Below are 20,474 nucleotides of genomic sequence, written 5' to 3' on the forward strand. Positions count from 1 at the left end.
ATGCACCAAGAGCTTGTAACACTCCAAAGAGAAAGGACAAATTTAAATCGCATCATATGACCCCTTTAAGTGAACTTTACATCATACTTTATGTATACTACTATGTCCTGTAGCGTCTGGACCAATCAGACACAGAATTTCTTTAGTTATATTTAACAAATACTCTGTAACACCCCTCAGTCATCAAACCAACTATGAGGGTCTATGAACCCTTCCCCCGAAATGCATCTAACACCTTAGAAAGGCAGAACAGGCCTCTGGTTCCATGGCAACCAATGCTGCTATCACTGGTTTTATTGCCCAAAGGAATGCGGGCAGAGAAACTCACCATTCATTTACCTTTAGGAAAGACATTAAGTGAACTTTACATCATACTTTATGTATACTACTATGTCCTGTAGTGTCTGGACCAATCAGACACACAATTTTTGTAGTTATATTTAACAAATACTCTGTAACACCCCTCAGTCAACAAACCAACTATGAGGGTCTATGTACCCTTCCCCCGAAATGCATCTAACACCTTAGACAGGCAGAACAGGCCTCTGGTTCCATGGCAACCAATGCTGCTATCACTGGTTTTACTTAAAAGGCTCACACACAGTTCCGCCCATGTTGTTTGTTTTTCTTCAGCTAAGTCTTCTGCTAAAAACCTTCTGATTGTGGTCCGTGTGGAGAGCCTGAGCCGGTGCGGACGTGCCCGGTGGGCTCCAAACACATAGTCAGTCAGTCTGCGGTTCTGTTAGATACGGAGAAGATGAGTATGTGAGCTAGAAGTCTTCTGTACCTTAAAGTCTGCGCCAGGCCTCAGCCTTGACTTTCAGCTCTTTTTCACTTGACTGAAACTCCCAGTCACCATCGAGTCAGAACATCTTTGGAGTTCATCACTCTTCAAACCCGGAAGAAGGTGATCGCGAGCAACTTAGATTCATTATCCCAATTCAAAGCTAAACTCAAAACTCACTTATTCAGAATAGCTTATCCTACATGATTACTGGCTACACTCAAATCTTTAATTGTTTTTTGTTTTTTTAACTGCTCCTTTTCTTTTTATGGTTCATTGATATTGCTGTTTATTGTTATTTATTGCTGTTTTATTTATTGTTCATGATGTACGGTGACCTTGAGTGATTAAATAAAATGTATTATTATTATTATTATTATTATTAAGTATCGTACATTTAACTAAACGAAACAGAGGTTTAGTATAAGCTGTAGACCCCGTTCTAAAACGGTGCTGATGGTTTCACTCAGGTGGTTAACTGACTCTTTTCATAGCTTCATTCTCTGGTTTTTCCTGATGGCTTCATCCATCAAGCCTCATTTGCCCTTTCCCATGTATGAGTGATTGTTTGTTTGTTTGTTAGACTAGTTTGTGTTAGTGTTTAGTTAATAAAACTCGTGTGCACAAATTACATGAGTTTCTGATTCTGCCTTGCAAATTAATGTCTCTTTACGATTTTGATCCTCACTACATGCTCTAATGCATTAATACTGTATGAAAGTATTTTCTGTGATAAAACTTACACTGAATGTTCGCTGGACGAACAGATTAGTTGAGGGCAATTTAATTCTGCTACAGTTACTACTGGCAGCTGATATAAATAATTGTAATTAATCATAATTAATTGTAATTATTTATATGCATTTCCCTTTTGAGCTAATTTGCTACAGTCCCTATTTAGGTATTAATTTGTATATATTTTGTTGTATGAATATCTGAACATACAAACATTACAAGAAAGAACAGGGTATCTGCTTGTAAACAAAAACATTTTATTCTAGCGTCATGCATTCTTTTTTTATAAACACTTGAATGTGGGTAAGTTTCATAAAAAAAAAAAAAAATAAACATTTTGAACAAAAAGCTAAAAAAGACTTTGGATTCAGAGTGATAATAAAAACGTAGATGGAGTCGATTAACACCCTAAAGCTTGACAGTCATTACTTCTTCATGGGTCTACATTTTATTCCATAACATTACACAGTTTTGATGCTGTTTTATGTCTGATCGTGTTAGATTACATGTGGAAGCATCTGTTGTTTTGGTTTCTTCTTCGCTTGTGTTTTGGAAATTCTGTACAGAAGGTGTGTGATAGAGCCCCCTATCGGATAACAATGAAAACATGGATTCCCGGAGCACAAGTATAGCTCAAATATATTTAGACTTTTTCAAAGTATAAGTCAAGTATACTTAAATGTCATTTTAAGTATATTTCTGAGAAGTACATAAAACACATTTCTGAGAACTACATAAAAAGTTGACAAAGTATACTTTCCTATTTTTTAATTAAAAGAAGTATACTTTAATAAACTTCTTTTTCGTAGGGGCACCTTTATTTGTATAGCACTTTATACAATACTGTTTGTGTCAAAGCAGCTTTACAGTGTCAAACAGGAAAATAGTTTGTCAATAAAGAAAGAAGACAATAAAAAAGAATAATTTTTTCCAGCTAATGTCAGTTCATTGATGATTCAGTTATGTCATCATCCAGTTCAGCTCTTTTCCAAAAGTGTCTGTGCAATCAGTCAAGCATCCCCAACTAAGCAAGCCAAAGGCGACAGTGGCAAGGAATCAAAACTTCATTGGTGACAGAAATGGAGAAAAAACCTTGGGAGAAACCAGGCTCAGTCGGGGGGCCAGTTCTCCTCTGGCCAGACAAAACCAGCATGGTGGGGGTTTAGTTCCAGGCTGCAACACAGGTCAGATTGTGCAGAGGATTTGTCTGGTTCTGGTGGTCTTGTGCTGATGGTCGTCGAGGTGATGAGGTCTTCGCAGGGGATCTGTCTCTGGGGCACATCTAGGCTTGGAAAGCTATCTCGGATGTGCCAAGTTGGGTTCTAAAAACCATAGAACAAGGTTACTCGCTTCAGTTTGCTCGCAGGCCACCTCGCTTCAGAGGTGTTATTCAAACTTCGGTACAGGACAGCGATGCTCATGTTCTCCGGTCCGACATCTAGTTGACATGGTCTCCGCTGACATTCAGGACTGTAGAGGGTCGTCTCTAGGTGCTGATCCACCATCTTGTCTGGATATGGACTGGATCTGGGTGGCAACGGTGACCAATCTGGATACAGACTGGATCCGAATGTCTACAGTGACCTCAGAATAAGAATGAAAGAGACTAATATTAGCGTAGATGCCATTCTTCTTACAATGTAGCGATCGGGTGTTATGGGAAGTCTTCCCGGTTCTGGTTGACCTAATTAATGCAACCTAACAATCCTTTAACAGATTTGAATTACAGAAATGTGATAGTGTATTAAGTGTATGCCAGGTTAAAGATATGGGTCTTTAATCTAGATTCAAACTGACAGTGTGTCTGCCTCCTGAACAACGCTAGGTAGATTGTTCCAGAGTTTGGGCACTAAATAGGAAAAGGATCTGCCGCCCGCAGTTGATTTTGATATTCTAGGTATTATCAAATGGCCAGAGTTTTGAGATCTCAGTGGACGTGAAGGGCTATAATGCGATATGAGCTCGCTCAAGTATTGAGGAGCTAAACCATTCAGGGCTTTATAAGTAATTAGGGAGATTTTAAAATGTATTCGTTGTTCAACAGGGAGGTCATGAACAGATTAATTAATGTTTCTGCATTATTTCACATTGAGAGCATAGGTTGTAATTTAGATATATTTTTAAGGTGGAAAAATGCGGTTTTACAAATGCTAGAGACATGGTTTTCAAAGGAAAGATTGTTATCAAATAGCACACCTAGGTTCCTAACTGATGACAAAGAATTAACAGAGCAGCCATCAAGTGCTAGACAGTGTTTTAGATCATTACATGCAGAGTTTTTTTTTTCCAATAATTAAAACCTCTGTTTTAATTATTTAATTGCATTCCTTTAGTTTTGCGAATTTGTATGTTTCATCAGGCCGCAAAGAAATATAGAGCTGAGAATCATCAGCATAACAGGGAAAGCTAACACCGTGTTTCTTGATGATTTATCCCAAGGGTAACATGTAAAGTGTAAAAAGCAATGGTCCTAGTACTAAGCCTTGTGGCACTCCATACTGTACTTGTGATCGATATGATATATGGTCATTCACTGCTACGAATTGATGAAGGTCAGATAAGATTTGAACCATGACAATGCAATTCCACTAATGCCAACATAATTTTGGTCGATAGTGTCAAACGCAGCGCTAAGAACCAGTAGCACTAACAGAGAAATACAACCAGTACAACAGTAATACCCATTCTCTCAAGAAAAAAACTCGTAGTCTTGAGCGCAAATGGAGAAAAACTAAATTGGAAGTTTTTAGAAATTGCGTGGAAAAACAGTATGTCCAGCTATAGACAGGCTCTAAAAGCTGCCAGGGCTGAGCATATCCACAAACTCATAGAAAATAACCAAAACAATCCAAGGTTTTTATTTAGCACAGTGGCTAGATTAACAAATAACCAGACGTCACCCGATCTAAATATTCCCTCACAGTTTAATAGTAATGACTTTATGAATTTCTTCACTGATAAAATAGATAACATCAGAAATACAATAACAAATGTAGATTCTACAGTGTATAATACTTCAGCTTCATTCATCGCACCAAAAGATAAACTGCAGTGCTTTACAACTATATATGGAACGATATTCCGGACAATTTTCAAAAGGAATTGCCAATTGTATTTTCAATAGCGTTTTCAATATGTGGACGCATAAATTGTGACATAATCCAAATGCAATTGCAAATCCTGCATTACCGTTTGCATTTTCGCTTTCGCGAACGCACAGTGACTGCCAGATTTCAAATGAAAAAGCAAAGTCCATTTGCAACTGTATTTCCCATGTCTTAGGAGTTACGAGCCTGTCATATTTAAATAGTAATATTAATTACCACATCTGCTTTTTCACTCTCGCTGCGTCGCGCGTTATATCTGATCAAATGCACATTATTATTATTCTTTAGTTTGGGTTAAACAAATAAATTTTGCTTGGTTGGAACAGCAGCTACGCTAATTACGTCTCTTTTTGTTTCTCTGTTTTTGCCACCCCATGGCATTCCGTGGTAACTAGGATTTACACAAGCTACAGTCTGGATCCAGAACACCTGAGAAGAGATGATGCCAACCCCTCAGAGGACCTCAGATGATGCCAACCCTGAAACAACATACAGAACTACCACATTTTGCTATAAGTTTGATTGCATCATATAATAATTGCTGTTAATAGTGTTCATCGTCTGTTTGATTACGTCTTTAATTGATTTTTCCATACATTTCTGCCATATGTACATTAACTGACAGTCACCACTGATAAGCTACCACTAAATATTGTAGAAACTTAATTTGCTGTAAAGTTGCTTTGCAACGATTTGTATCGTGAAAAGCGCTATACAAATAAACTTGAATTGAATTGTTTGCTTTAGTTAGGCTCCTGAGCCTTGACTTTTTACATCAGTTTTCTTTTTTTTCTGGCTGCTGCAATTGAGCATTTAAAAGACATTTATCATGGCAAAAAACAAAACAAAAAAAACAAGCAGTAGCTAATAGAACTTTCAAAATGTAGTCTTTTGTTTCAGTTTTTTGTAGTTGATTGTCCACTTCATCAAGCACAGTTTGGTGTCTATGTTCTTGTTTGTTTTACTGACTCAGAAACCGCTTCAGATGATTCAGCATAGGCGGAAGGTGAACGAACTCCAGGGTATAAGACTAAAGTAGCCTAATGTTAGTGTAATTAAATATGCACATCAGAAACCTGTCTTTTTAGGCACGTACCAGATATGGGTGTCATGTCATAAAATATTTGAATACAGCTGAATTTACCTTTAACATGATCACAGTTTAATAAAAGCATTGTAAGTTACTAATTATTTCCTTATTTAATTTCCACGGTTGTTAACAGTGAATTATATCCCGAAAGTTACATTATCACATAATCACTGACTATAGTCTAGCGCGAGTTTAAGCACTCTCAAAAAACTCCCGTTATAATCAGTGAAGCTGTCCACAATGTGAGAAGAAACTCTTACATACATCGTACACACATCTGCACTCTGTTATTTATGATGAGAGAATCCGTGAGAGAGCAGAATTCAGTTAGCGAGCGTTTTGGCAATTTGTCCAATTTGGTGGCATTTTTACCTCAAGCCTCAGTTAATTTCAGACCAGTGGCCAGGGGAAGGCAATATGATTCAGTGAGAGAGCAGTCCAACCGCGCTCGTCCAGTTCACAGAAAAGAGCTGGTTAGACTAGTCCAAGGGGAACCCCCCTGCTGAACATTTCTGTATTGCGCCACAGTCTCAGAGCGCTGACGCAGCTGTGTGTGACCTCGATGCGCATACGTCCCACGGTCCATGCTCTCCACGGGACTCGAGCTTTCAGCCACATGTGCAGAAGATCCAGGTGGCAAACTGCCATAAGTCCTAGGAACCTCTGGAATTCCCTCAAGGGTACAGACCGGCCCAATCTGAAGTGGCGTAGAGTTGCATCCATGTACTTCAAGAATGTGCACAAGACTAAAGCCAGCCCGAATGGGAGAACTGAATACTGGTACGCTGTGCCCTCGAACGCAAACCTCAGGAAGTGCCTGTGGCACGACACCATCTGAATATGGAAATATGCATCCTTCAGATCTATGGATGCAAACCAGTCCTCGGGATGCCGGCATCCTAAACGCACGCTTGTGGAATGCTGTGTTGATGGGTCTCAGGTCCAGGATTGGACGGAGTTCCCAGTCTCTCTTGGCACCACAAAGTAGTGGCTGTAAAACCCGCTCTACAGCCCGCTTGGAGGGACTCACTTCATCGCTCCCTTCACGAGCAGGCTGTGAACCCCTTGCCTCAAAACAGGGGCATTTTGAGGCAATGTCAGTGACGGGGTCACGCCGTTGAAACGGAGTGGTCTGCATCTGAACTGGAGAGAATACCCCTGTTCCATTATGCCCAGCAGCCAGCGCAAAACACCTGGAACAGCTCTATATGCGTCTAGGAACTGACATAATGGCCGTGTCTTTCCGGTCGCTATTGCTGCCAGCGATGTTCATATACTGGCGCGAGGCTAAACACGCTGGCGGGGAAACGGCTCGTGGAGGATAACACTGGGAGGCCATAACAGTCACAGACAGTGGCTCTGCGCTGCTCTGAGGCAGGGCGAGTAACGCCGTATCAATAGGATGAAGAGGAAACAGCTCTTTTTGAGAGAGCGCTGCAAACAGAAACATGAACCTTGCATTTTTCACCTGCTGGAGCAAAGGGAACATAATGCAGGATCCGGTGCTTGGTGGCCAGGCCTCTAGAGAGCTTTCTACTCCTCTTGGCAGGTCCGTCAGGATGAAGGCTTGGCAGCCGAGGGCTGTTTAACTGTTCCCTGAGCAGAGCGGGGTGCAGAAGAGAAGTGTGATCTTGACGGTATTGACATTTTAAAGAGCTGCTTTGCTTGCATTGAGGATGCCATAGAGACAAAAGACTATATTAACTTTTGTGTGGGCACAGTTGTTGAGAAGAAAACTGTAACTGTATTTCCTAATAACAAAAGTAATGTTACAAAGGATAATAAGGAGTGCTTAAAGGGGTCAAATAATGCTACATGCACTTTTACAAGTTGTTTGAACTGAAATGTGTGTTGGCAGTGTGTGTACACAACCACCCTAAAATGATAAAAATCCACCCAGTGGTTTTTTGTTAATCTACTAAAATCTTTACCCCTTTCTCAGATCGAGCCAATCTCAGATGCCTGTCTGTGTGACGTCACAAAAACAGGCCCCTACCATGATAGTTTGATTGACAGTAGCGTTTCAGCACAGACTGGATTGGCATCTTACCTTAGCCCCGCCCTGAGTGAGCTGTCATCAGTCCGCCATTGTTTCACTGCCGGAGCAGATGTAGACAAGAATGACTCCTAAGCGATTGAGGTTTTCCTAATAATGTGCTCATTAGCAAGTTTCACGATGACTGCGGCTAAAGTAAACAGTCTCTCTGAGAGTGGCTCGGAAGAGAGGGGCGGGGTCAGCAGAGCTCATTAACATTTAAAGGAAAATGCTACAAAACTGCATGCTCTGAAAAGAGCTGTTTTTGACAGGGTAAAAAAGGTGTTTTTTTACACTACCATTGAGAAATTTTAACCAAACTATGTTACAGACTTTTCATTAAGACCCTAAAGAATCATATCAACTTGTGGAAAATGGGCATCCTATGACCCCTTTAAATAGGAAGAAGATGGCTTTTATCAAGATAAAATTTAATTAATATTAGTTCAAAAGGAATTAAATACTCTGTTGAATGGGGCAAGGAAAAAAACATAGAGACATTATTGAACAAAATTTTAACTCTGGGGATTCCAGAAAATTATGGGATGTTATGAAAGAAGTAACTAATATGGAACCCCTCCGGAAAAGGCTTTTAATTAGTAATGACCAGCAAAGAGCAAATTATCTGAAGGTTTTTTTTCTTAGGTTTGAGTCACCTTTGGAGCAAATGGCTGATTTAGACTCTATTATGTGTAATTCAGATCAGAGATTAGAGGTTGCCCCACACATAGTTTGTTCGCTATTTACATTTACGTTTAGTCATTTAGCAGACGCTTTTATCCAAAGCGACTTACAAATGAGGACAATAAAAGCAGTCAAAACTAACAAAAGAGCAACAATATATAAGTGCAAACAAATAAATGCAATAGAATAAAGAGAGCTATGAAAGTTTTTCAGGTTAAGTAAGTTTTTATTCAGTTAAAATTAAATACAGATTAATGCTTACCATTAAAGTTATAAAACGTATTCAGTCAAGAGCAGAAAGTGATTTTCTTTGTCTTTTGTTCTTTGATTAACATGACAGACAGCAGTAGGAATATTGGACTGCGGTCCCTTTAAGAGTTTATCCACGGACCCAATATAGGGCCTGTTTACACCTGGTCATTTCATGCGTTTTCGCTGATCGGATATCTATCTGATTTGTTAAAACGTTTCCATTTACACTTGGCCACATAAATGTGTCGCCGCAAAACGGATATAAATCCGATCTTCAATTCCCGGCCTATATTTAAATTTAACAGAGTTCACGTCAACGAAATCAAAAGATATACGCTGCGTTTGATTAATTATCAGCTCATTTCAAGATCAAAGACCGCAATAGGAGAGTGCACGGCATCAGCACTGGAAAGATAAGTTTGTCTTACTACTTTTAATGAAGATGATTGTGTTGACCATGTGCGTACTTTCAGTTTCATTCGCGGCAGTTTGCGCGTCGGCTTGCTGAAGAGTGCTACTCGTCCGCAGCAATGCAATAATGTCATATAGCCTATAACACGCTCTCACACGTTTATTATTTTATCATTTTGGGAAGAGTAAAATTTACATATGTGCACAGTAAAATCCTGAGTGTTAAATTAACACTGCTCGGAGCATATATGGTCCCACTCTAAAAGAGTGTTAAAGTAACACTGAAGCAGTGTTAAAGTTAATGAGATAATTATGTGATTAATTAAGTGCTGATTGATCATTAGTGATGAACACCTGCTGTTAACAAGCAGAATCACTGAAGAAAAGAGAAACACAAGAACTACAACTGACTTCAGCCACAGCCTTAGATGAAATCAACTGAAATAAAAGACATTAAATCTCCCAAGATCTCAGCAGAAGATGATTAAACAACTCTACAAACAAAATCACCAGCTTCATGCATTACTAACCAGTTAGACTTTGTCATGCATCAAAAAATTTCTTATTAAGAATTAACAGAGGTTTAGATGTTAATGTTTATTGAAAATAATAAAATTTGAAGACACCGTTGTGGAGATAAGCATTTGCTTTAGTTGGGATCTTGACCCTTGACTTAATAACATTAGTTTTTCTCTGGTTGCTGAAATTGTGTTTATGAAACACATTTGTTATGGCAAGAAAAACCAAGTGAAAACGTGCTCAAGAAATATTGGAAATATCAGTAGTGATGCATAATATTGTTAATATTATTGATCAGAACTGCATCTTAAAGAAATATGAAGAGCTTTAAAAACACTTTGCACACCAATATAGAATAACAATAACAGCTGTACTGTTTAGACACACAGACATCAAGGATCAGCATATGAATCTCAACAATGGTGACGATCATCAGACAGATTTTATTCTTACTGTTTGCTTTTATTTTTGTTGTGACTTTTTACTGCCTTGTTTTGCGACGTTCAAAAATCATATCAAGAAGATCAGAATATTTTGTCACCATCGCTGAGATTCATATGCTGATTCTTTATGTCTATGAGTGCCAGAATTGAAACCTCTTTATGAGCCATACTTCTAAAAATGGTTTATAAAGTTTTCTCACATTATAATAGCTCTATCGTAGAACTGCAATAATACAGAAATCTTAAAAGCACTACAGATAAAGATAAAATGCAATCAGAGACTCAGATGCATGAAACGATTTTATCATAAGTTTTGTGCCATCACATATGTGCTTTATAAACACAATTGTAACAACCAAACAGAAACTTATATTTAACAAGTCAAGGGTCCAGAGGCAACTAAAGCAAACACTATTCACCAAAACGGTAAGTTGAAAGCTGTTTGAGGCTTGTGTGCACTCCACTAATATTGATCCACTAGTAAGCGCAAAACCTGCGGGAATGACTAAAATAATGCGCAATACAAGCATTTAACCGGAGCGAATGAGACGTGTGTGAGAGAGAAGGGGTCATCGGAGAGAAGAGAGCGAGAATGCGCAGCTGATGTTATTGCCTGTGCCGCTGGTAACAAAACGGATCGGCTCGGAATCGGAAAGAAGTGAAACTGATCCGATCCCTGGCCGATCGATCGGTGCATCTCTAGTTAAAAGTATTTGGGGTAAATCAGAAGCTTTTTTTCTGTTCTATCAGTCTGTTTTTGAGAGTTTGATAAGATATGGTATTACAGCATGATATGGAAACCTGACTGTCCAATCAAAATTGAAACTTGCTCAACTTGTATATACTGCTCTAAAAATAGGAGGATGGGAAGCGAAACGACCTATACAGTATGAGGTATCTGTAAAACAACACTTACAACATAAACCAACATTAGAAAATAAACAAACAACACCAACTGTTAAAAGTGAACCAAAAACAAGTTAAATAGCACAAATAAAACCAACAAGAACTTAAAAAAAAACTCTACAGCATGATCTATCATGCTGCATTGTATGCTGGGTGCTTTCATAGTACATCTGCACTGTAGAAACATAGAAAATTTCTGAGAGTGTAGTTAGATATAAGCAAAGTTCCTCTGTGAAATTACTGTGAAAGTAATGCAATTATTAACTTATAATGTACTGTGATTTCACACAAAAAATTTTGACAATGCGTAAAACCTATTGAGCTGTATATGATACCATATGTTAAAGTCAGCAAAACTCAGTAGATATGACAATCCCTAAACTATGATGTGTAGTGAGGTAAGAGGTGCTAAAGAGTCACTTCCGGCGAAGAGAACGCTGGTGCATTGTGGCTGCCGCTTCTTCGTCCGGTTTTTATTTTGTTTGGTTGTTTGTTTCAAATTGTACTGTTTTACAAATTTTTTTGCATCACTGTGTCTGACACTGGCCACCTTGTGAACTTGGATTTTACCGTCTGGAATTATGTGGTGCTTTGTTCTACGGCTTGCCATTTTTCACGACTGCTGCGTTGGTGCTCTTGGTTCCGTGAGTCTTACCAGAGCTTGACCTTGCTTCGTGTCTGGGATTGTGTACTCCTTCTACGGTGCTAAGTGTCGACGTACTTGGATATTACTTTGTGTAACTTGCTGGATCTATTGCTTCTATCATGCGCATCTGCTTGCTAACCATTGTCATCTTCATTTCAACTCTGACTGGACTCTGTGGTGAGCGGATCCTTCAGCACTTGGATCTTGACATGATGAGGTACTCTCTTTCTGAGCTCCTCTCATTGAAACATGAACTGACTCCTGAAATTTGTGTTCAAAAAATTTTACGGACGCTTCAACTCCTGCGTCGACCGATGTATTGTCACAGAGGGTCACAGTGTAGCTTTTATACAACTGGTGCTGGAGTTAAAGTTTTATGTTCCCACTCTGCGCGTCTCGGCATTCACCCTTACTCTCGCCGTGGCATTTGTCCTGCAAAAATATCTTATCTTCAAATACCAACTAACTGTTCTGAGAGACTGCGGCTTGACTTTTTGAACTTTGCACATTTTAATGCTCGTTCACTGAACAATATGACTGCACTAGTTCACGATATCATCTTGGACAAAAAACTTGATTTCTTCTGTGTTTTTTGAAACATGGCATCAGCAAAATTACTTTCTAAATCTAAATTTGATTACTCCATCTGATTATATGTACATCGATAGACCACGGCTAACTGGGAAAGGAGGAGGCCTTGCTGTTATCTTTAGATCTGATGTATCTGTGACTGAAACATTAGATGTTTCCTAGTGTAACATCATTTGAGTATATTGCTTTCAGAGTTAATTGTGCCTCCCCTGTTCTTATTCTGTTTATTTATCATCCACCTAAATCAAATCCTCTGTTTATTGAAGAACTTACTGAACTCCTTGCATTGGTTAGTTCTTTTTGTTCAGCTATGATTCTCCTTGGTGACATTAATATTCATGTGGATAATTCAACTTGTTGTCAAACTGTACATTTCCTGGAGACACTTGACACTTTTTAACTTGACCCAGCATGTTAATTTTCCTACCCATACCCAGATAGCATGCGGATGTGGGCCACTTAAGGCAATTATACGGCACTGGTGGCCTTCCTATGGCCCGTACAAAATGGATGTAAGCCTGAAGTGGCCCACATGTGGGCCTCTGTAGGCAAAGATGTGGTGCTCACGGCAATGTGTAATCTGAATATGACCCTAAAGCCTGGCTCACACTACAGGATTTTTAGCCCGATTTAGCCCCGATTTCCCCCTCCCGAGAATCGGAGCACAAATCTTGTCGAGCCCCTCGATCGGTCCCGATGTTCGGCGCGGATTATCTGGTAATGTGAGGCGTTCACCGATCGAATCTTGCACCTCCCGATCTGCTCGCACACAAATCGGGGCCGCCCCGATCATATCAAACATGTTTGATATTTAGGATTGAAATCGGGATGATGACGGCTATATGATTATGTCAGTACTTTCACAATAGCCAATGCGTGACCGCAAAACAGCTGCTGTACGGCTCCATTGGATAGTGGAGACGGAGGAAACTGCTTCTTGATGTTTTGTAGTAACACGACTGTCTGTATAATGTGTTGAAAACGTATCACAACTGTAAGGAGAAAGAGAAGCGCTGGAGTGAAATCGCCTCAGTTTTGAACGTGTACGGGGTTGGCAGGGGGAGTCATGAGCAGGGGGTCTGGGGGCTTTACTCAACTTAAAACACTTTCATCATCCTCATGAATGTATGCTGGTTTACCTAATGGCTGCGACACACACCAGTTTTTGTTCTGTGCTGATCACAATCGAATCCTTTCATTATAACATAGGCCTACAGAGTGTTTACACGACGATGTTAATAATATATTAATTGCACAGTGTGAGATTCATTGGTCATAACAGAACTTTGTGAGATCACGATGAACTAAGAGTGACAGTTTTTAGTGGTTAACCCTCAGTGATTATTTCTGGTTGGTACGCTTTTATTTTATAGCCTACAAAAACAACAAAATACAAATGCACTAGATTAAATAATTTAATAAATGCATATTTACAATTTAAGCACTTAACTAAATGAGGCGATCACGTGAGGCGCTCCCGGCATGATAATCGTAATAATATCTTGTAGTGTGTGATGCGCCATGATGTTCGAATCTTGTAGTGTGTGCATGTTTAAGATTTGAGAGAAGATAATCTGCAAAGATTCTCCTTATGTGTGTGCTGCAACCAGATTTCATAATCGGTTAGGACTTTAAAACTCCTATAGTGTGAGCCCGGCTTTATCTGACCACGACATTGTATGAAAACTCCTGTAGTGTGAGCCCGGCTTAAGGTGGCCAATGTGGTAAATAGTGAATATGGCCCAAATAGTGCTAACCAAATGTGGTCCACATTTGGCAAAAATGTGGCACAATCGACAAAGGCTAATCAGGGTGTAAACCAAATGTGGTCCACATATGTTTCAGCAAATGTGGCTCAGGTATATTAAAACGTATCTGGGCCAGTTTTGGTAAGTATATGGCATGGTAAGCACTGGCTAATGTGGCTGTGAGCCTAAAGTGGCCTACATATGATGCCACAAATGTGGCCCAGTTATCCTAAACCATATCTGGGCCAGTTTTGGCAAGGATATGGCACGGTAAGCACTGGCTAATGTGTCTGTGAGCCTAAAGTGGCCTTTATATGATGGCACAAATGTGGCCCACCCTGCAACCAAGCCTGCACTGGCCCTTTACGGGCTGCCAGCGCAGGGCCCCTTAGAATTTGCTCATTGGCAAAACATTGGCCACTTAGCACTGGCCCTGCACGGGCAGCCCTCACTTAGCCTCCAGGAAGCCTTAGCGCTGTTTTATTGAAAATAATAAAGTTTGAAGTAGGCATGGGACGATAACCGGTTTCAAGGTATACCGCGGCTTGGAAAAGTCACAGTTTCAAAACCACTAAAATTTTCCGATCCTGCGGTATGCGCAGTTTTTTTACGTGTCGTCAAAGACGGAAAGTGCAGGACTCCCTCAGTTTTGTGCAGCGAAGAGCGTAGCGAGTCACACGACCCCTCCCCCTCCGGTTGGTGCAAGCGGAGTCACCTGTGTGTAGGATGGCCGAAGGAGATGAATCCCTGGAACTTTTTCCCCCGTCGAAAAAGACGAAGTCTGTCGTATGGGAATTTTACTTTTAAGCCTCCTGCCATTGTTTACATCTGTTCAAAATCACGCATTTAAAAAAAATAATAATAATACTTTGCAACTGTTTGAGTGTTGTACGGAGAGACCGCGCGCGTGTATGTGTGTGTGACACTCGCGCTCTCTTTCCTTATGTGTGTATGTGCACACATCCTCGTACCTCACCGCTCCAAACTTAATCCAGGAAAGGTGAACATTCCTGCATCATAACTTGGACTGAAAGAGGAATGTGTAGAAAGTGAGCATGTCTCCAAAAACCTTGTTGAGCTGCAGGTTTATGCATGCATTTTTTATTAATTTTTTTTAATTTTATTTTTTACAGAAATTATGTTTTGATTATATTTTTGATTATTGAGCTGCAGGTTTAGGCTCACTTAAGTGACTGCATTTTTTTCATTTATACGGATTTTATATTTTACAGAAAGTAATTTATTTATGTTCTGATTATTGTTGAGCTGCAGGTTTAGGCTCACTTAAGTGACTGCATTTAATTAAGAGGAATTTCATTATTTATTCTAATTATTTAGCCTGACATGTTTACTGTTCCAAAATGTTCTATATGTTTCTTAAAAATCAAATGTGTTCAGTGGAAAAAAAAGTTTTTTTTTACCCAGACATTTAAAAATAACATATTTTAGAGCTGTAATCGCAATACCGTGATACAGTGAAACCGTGATATTTTTTTTAATCTAAGGTTATCATACCGTCAGAATCTCATACCGGCCCATGTCTAGTTTGAAGTCACCATTATGGAGGTAAGCACTTGCTTTAGTTGGGCTCTTGACCCTTGAATTCATAACTTGAATGTTTTCCTGGCTGTTATAACTGTGTGTTTCTGAAGCACATTTGTTAAAGCAAAACTTGCAAGAAAACACCTGCTCTGATGAAACCGTTGTTATATAGTGTTGTGATTCCATGATCTCACCCAGAGATTGAGCTTTGAGGACATTCTTTAGATTTAATTATTTCACGTTATAGTAGTGCTGGAATACAACTGCATGAAATTTTGATGTGCTGTAATATTTTAAACATTTTTCAGTTGTTATGCAGAAATTATTTGGATGGGATCGTGTAGATTCACACATATCAAGATTCAGCGTATGAACCTCAACAATTGTGACAATCAACGAAAAGCTTGTTTTGTGATGTTCAGAGTTGATCAGAATATTTCGTTGACTGTCAACGTTAATGGCAGTTTTTTTTATATGTGTACTGTGCAGCATAAAAACAAGTGCACTATAATGATTGTACTCTTAATGTCACAGTTTCTGTTAATTTGGACTGTTTTACTTTAGCACCGTTTCCCTTGTGTTGATTGTATTATTGTTCAGGTGTGCCTAGTTAATTAACCTTGTTTGGTCTGAGGACTTAAGTTCCTGTATGTTCACTTTGAGTTTGTCTGGTCTTACGTCTACATGGCTTAAATGTTGCTGTGCTACATTGTGTTTGGATTTACCCTTGTTGGATTAAAGACTTATGATATATAACCTTTCATCTTCGTCGTGCGCTCTTTAACACAGCGTAGCTATGACACTCACAAACTTACTGTGTAGGTAGAGTCTGAGTGAGAACCATTTAAGTTCAAACTTGTGAAGAACCGTTTTTAAAGTATTGGAATGTGTCTTTGAATATTTATCTGTGACATTTTACTTGCTGCTTCTGCAAAACTTGGGTTGGGATGATTTTATCAAGTAGGACACATTTCTGGAACTTATTTGAACATTTATGGAGGACATTTTTAAATTTCTCTTTACAATATTGAGTATTGTTGATGCATAACTCACTTAAGGCTTAGTGTGGCCCAGACAATGTATATTTATGGTTTATTTGGTTCATTATTAGCTAAAATGTGGCTGTGTAGTGGCCTGCTTGTGGACCACTGCCAAAATGCCACCATTCCATGCAGCATGTGGGCCACATGAGGAATGTGGGGAAGACAAGGGTTAGAATAAAAATCAACTGTGGCCCACATCAGGGCCAGTTTTGGTTTATTTGGTTGGCTTACATGCAGCAATGTTAAGGCTTACTTGAGGCCCAAATCTGGCAAACAGAACTTGACTGCCCAAAAGCCATTATTCCACGCAGTATGTGCGCTGGAGCAAGGTGTTGGATCTGGGCCAGAATTAAAATAAATGTGGCCCAGATTTGGGCCAGTTCTACTTTATTTTATTTATTTATTGTCATGGCTGACATTGCAGCCTTCATATGGCTGGCCTGTGGCCCAAATTTGGCAAACAGGAGTGGACCACACAAATGCCATCATTCTACATAGTATGTGGACCAGAACAAGGTGTTAGATCTGGGCCAGAATTAAAATAAATGTGGCCCACATTTGGGCCAGTTCTAGTTTATTTTATTTATTTATTTTAATGGCTGATTTGCGGCCTACCCTATGGTTTGCTTGTGGCCCAAATTTGGCAAACAGGAGCGGACCGCCCAAGTTCCATCATTCTTCACAGTATGTGGGCCGGGGAAAGGTGTTGGATCTGGGCCGGAACTGGGATTTTACTTTTAACATACATGTCCCTTCTATAAGATTATCTTCTCAGAAGGGAGTAATTAGGTTTAGGAATGTTAAGAATATTGATCCAGATAGTTTCCCACATCTGATCTCTGAGCATCCAACAAGTTATACTGTTGATGATTACAATTCCATTTTATCATCTACCTTGGATATCCTTGCTCCTATTAAGGAACATGTTGTCTCATTCACGAAATCATCTCCTTGGTATACAAATGAGCTTAGGGCACTCAAGAATAGAAACAGGCAACTTGTGATTTTTTTTAATTCAAAAAATCAAGCTTAGCAGTTCACAAGCTTATGTATGATGAACATTTAATTCAGTACGGTGAGGCCCTTAAGGTGGCAAGAGCTGAATACTATTCATGTATTATAAATGATGATGCTGCAAATCCAAACAAGATTTTTAAGACTATTAACAGAATTTTAAAACTAAACAAGTCACCCACATGTTCTTCTGTTCAGCAGTGTAACAAGTTTCTTAATTTTTTGAGGATAAAATTGAATCTATCTATAAGACTATTGGTTCTCTCCCCAGCTCTGTGCTCCCTGAGGTTCTTCCACCAAGTATTCCTATGGTTTTGTTCTCTAGTTTTGCAACGATTACCACTGATGACATCTCAAAATTAGTGTTGACAATGAACTCAACCATTTGTATCTTTGACCCTGTTCTAACTACTGTTCTTAAGGGGTGTCTGTCGACAATCAGTCCCCTCATATTACATATTGTTAACACTTATGTTATTACTGGGATTATTCCGTGTGAACTTAAGGTTGCAGCGATCACCCCCAGTCCCTAAAAAGCCTGGATGTGAGACCTCTGATCTAACAAATTACAGGCCCATTTCAAATCTTCCTTTTCTGGCTAAAGTCCTGGAATGTGTTGTTTTGGCACAATTACATTCTCATTTGTCATTAAAGAACCTTTTAGAGCCTTTCCAATCTGGGTTTAGGTCGGGACACAGTACTGAGACCGCTTTGGCTTGCGTTATGAACGACCTCCTGGTCTCCGCTGACTCTGGTGCCTCTACCATTTTGGTTTTGTTAGACCTGAGTGCAGCCTTTGACACAGTATGTCACTCTATATTACATGATAGACTAAAGAGTTGGCTTGGTATCTCTGGTACTGTGTTTGAATGGTTCAGATCCTACCTTACAAATAGATCCCAGTTTGTTGTTCTGGGATATAACAAATCTGACATTAGTCAGGTCCAATATGGTGTCCCTCAGAGTTCTGTTTTGGGGCCCATACTATTTAGCATTTATATGCTTCCTCTGGGGCAAATCATTAGAAAACATGGTCTTGGGTATCATTTTTATGCTGACGATACCCAAATATACATCAGTTCAAAGTCTGATGTTACAGTTAGTTCTGCAATCCTTTCTGAATGTTTGCAGGACATAAAAGTATGGATGCTTCACAACTTTCTAAAATTAAATAGCTCTAAGACTGAGGTTCCTCTTTTTGGCACACCAGCAGCCATCCACAAATGTAGCAGTTTTAATCTGACACTGGATAACAGCTCTGTACTGCCGTCTATACAAGCTCGTAACCTTGGTGTGATATTTGATGTTAATTTGACATTGGAGGCTCACAAAGTGTTTTGTTGTTCTGGGAAATAACAAATCAGACATTAGTCAGGTCCACTAAGGTGTCCCTCAGTGTTCTGTTTTGGGGCCAATACTATTTAGCATTTATATGCTTCCTCTGGGGCAAATCATTAGAAAACACGGTCTTGGGTATTATTTTTATGCTGACGATACCCAAATATACATCAGTTCAAAGTCTGATGTTACAGTTAGTTCTGCAATCCTTTCTGAATGTTTGCAGGACATAAAAGTATGGATGCTTCACAACTTTCTAAAATTAAATAGCTCTAAGACTGAGGCTCTTCTTATTGGTACACCAGTAGCCATCCGCAAATGTAGCAGTCTTAATCTGACATTGGATAACAGCTCTGTACAGCCGTCTATACAAGCTCGTAACCTTGGTGTGATATTTGATGTTAATTTGACAATGGAGGCTCACATTAGGAGTGTTACTAAATCAGCATTTTATCATCTCAGAAATATTGCTAGGATTAGGCCTTTCCTTTCTACACCTGACACTGAAAGGCTCATCCATGCTTTTATCACTTCAAGAATTGATTACTGCAATTCTCTCTACATTGGTTTATCAGCAAAATCTATCAAACGGCTACAATATATTCAGAACTCAGCAGCGCGTGTTCTCACTCACACAGCCTCACGGCAGCACATCAGTGGTGTCCTCTGATATTGGTCAGGTCCAACATGGTGTCCCTCAGGGTTCGGTTTTGGGGCCCATATTATTTAGCATTTATATGCTTCCTCTGGGGCAAATCATTAGAAAACACGGTCTTGGGTATTATTTTTATGCTGACGATACCCAAATATACATCAGTTCAAAGTCTGATGTTACAGTTAGTTCTGCAATCCTTTCTGAATGTTTGCAGGACATAAAAGTATGGATGCTTCACAACTTTCTAAAATTAAATAGCTCTAAGACTGAGGTTCCTCTTTTTGGCACACCAGCAGCCATCCACAAATGTAGCAGTTTTAATCTGACACTGGATAACAGCTCTGTACTGCGGTCTATACAAGCTCGTAACCTTGGTGTGATATTTGATGTTAATTTGACATTGGAGGCTCACATTAGGAGTGTTACTAAATCAGCATTTTATCATCTCAGAAATATTGCTAGGATTAGGCCTTTCCTTTCTATACATGATACTGAAAGGCTCATCCATGCTTTTATCACTTCAAGAATTGATTACTGACTATATCTTGATAGATTTCTTTTATGAGGGCATTAATCAGCCAATCAGCTGCTCAAATCCCGTTTAATCCGTGAGAGTCCCTGTTCATCTCTCAGTCAGTTTATGGACTATGCTTTGTTGACTGTTGGTTCAACGTTCAAGGTGGGTGTCGTGGAGGAACCCGACACCGAGTCCGCTCGTGTAATGGCGGTTGCACCAGAGCGCGCTCACAAAATGGCGTCGACAACAAAGCCATAGAATCAAGTCACGTCTCAGCTGATCGTCTAGAGCAGTGATGGGCAAACTTGGCCCTTCCAGGCCACTTTCCTGCCGAGATTTGATCCAACCCTGATAAAAACTCACCTGCCTGTAGCTTTCTAGTAGTCTTGAAGACAATGATTAGCTGGTTCAGGT

Source organism: Sinocyclocheilus anshuiensis, unplaced genomic scaffold, assembly GCF_001515605.1.
Source record: "Sinocyclocheilus anshuiensis isolate Anshui unplaced genomic scaffold, SAMN03320099.WGS_v1.1 scaffold345, whole genome shotgun sequence".
NCBI classification, from domain to species: domain Eukaryota; kingdom Metazoa; phylum Chordata; class Actinopteri; order Cypriniformes; family Cyprinidae; genus Sinocyclocheilus; species Sinocyclocheilus anshuiensis.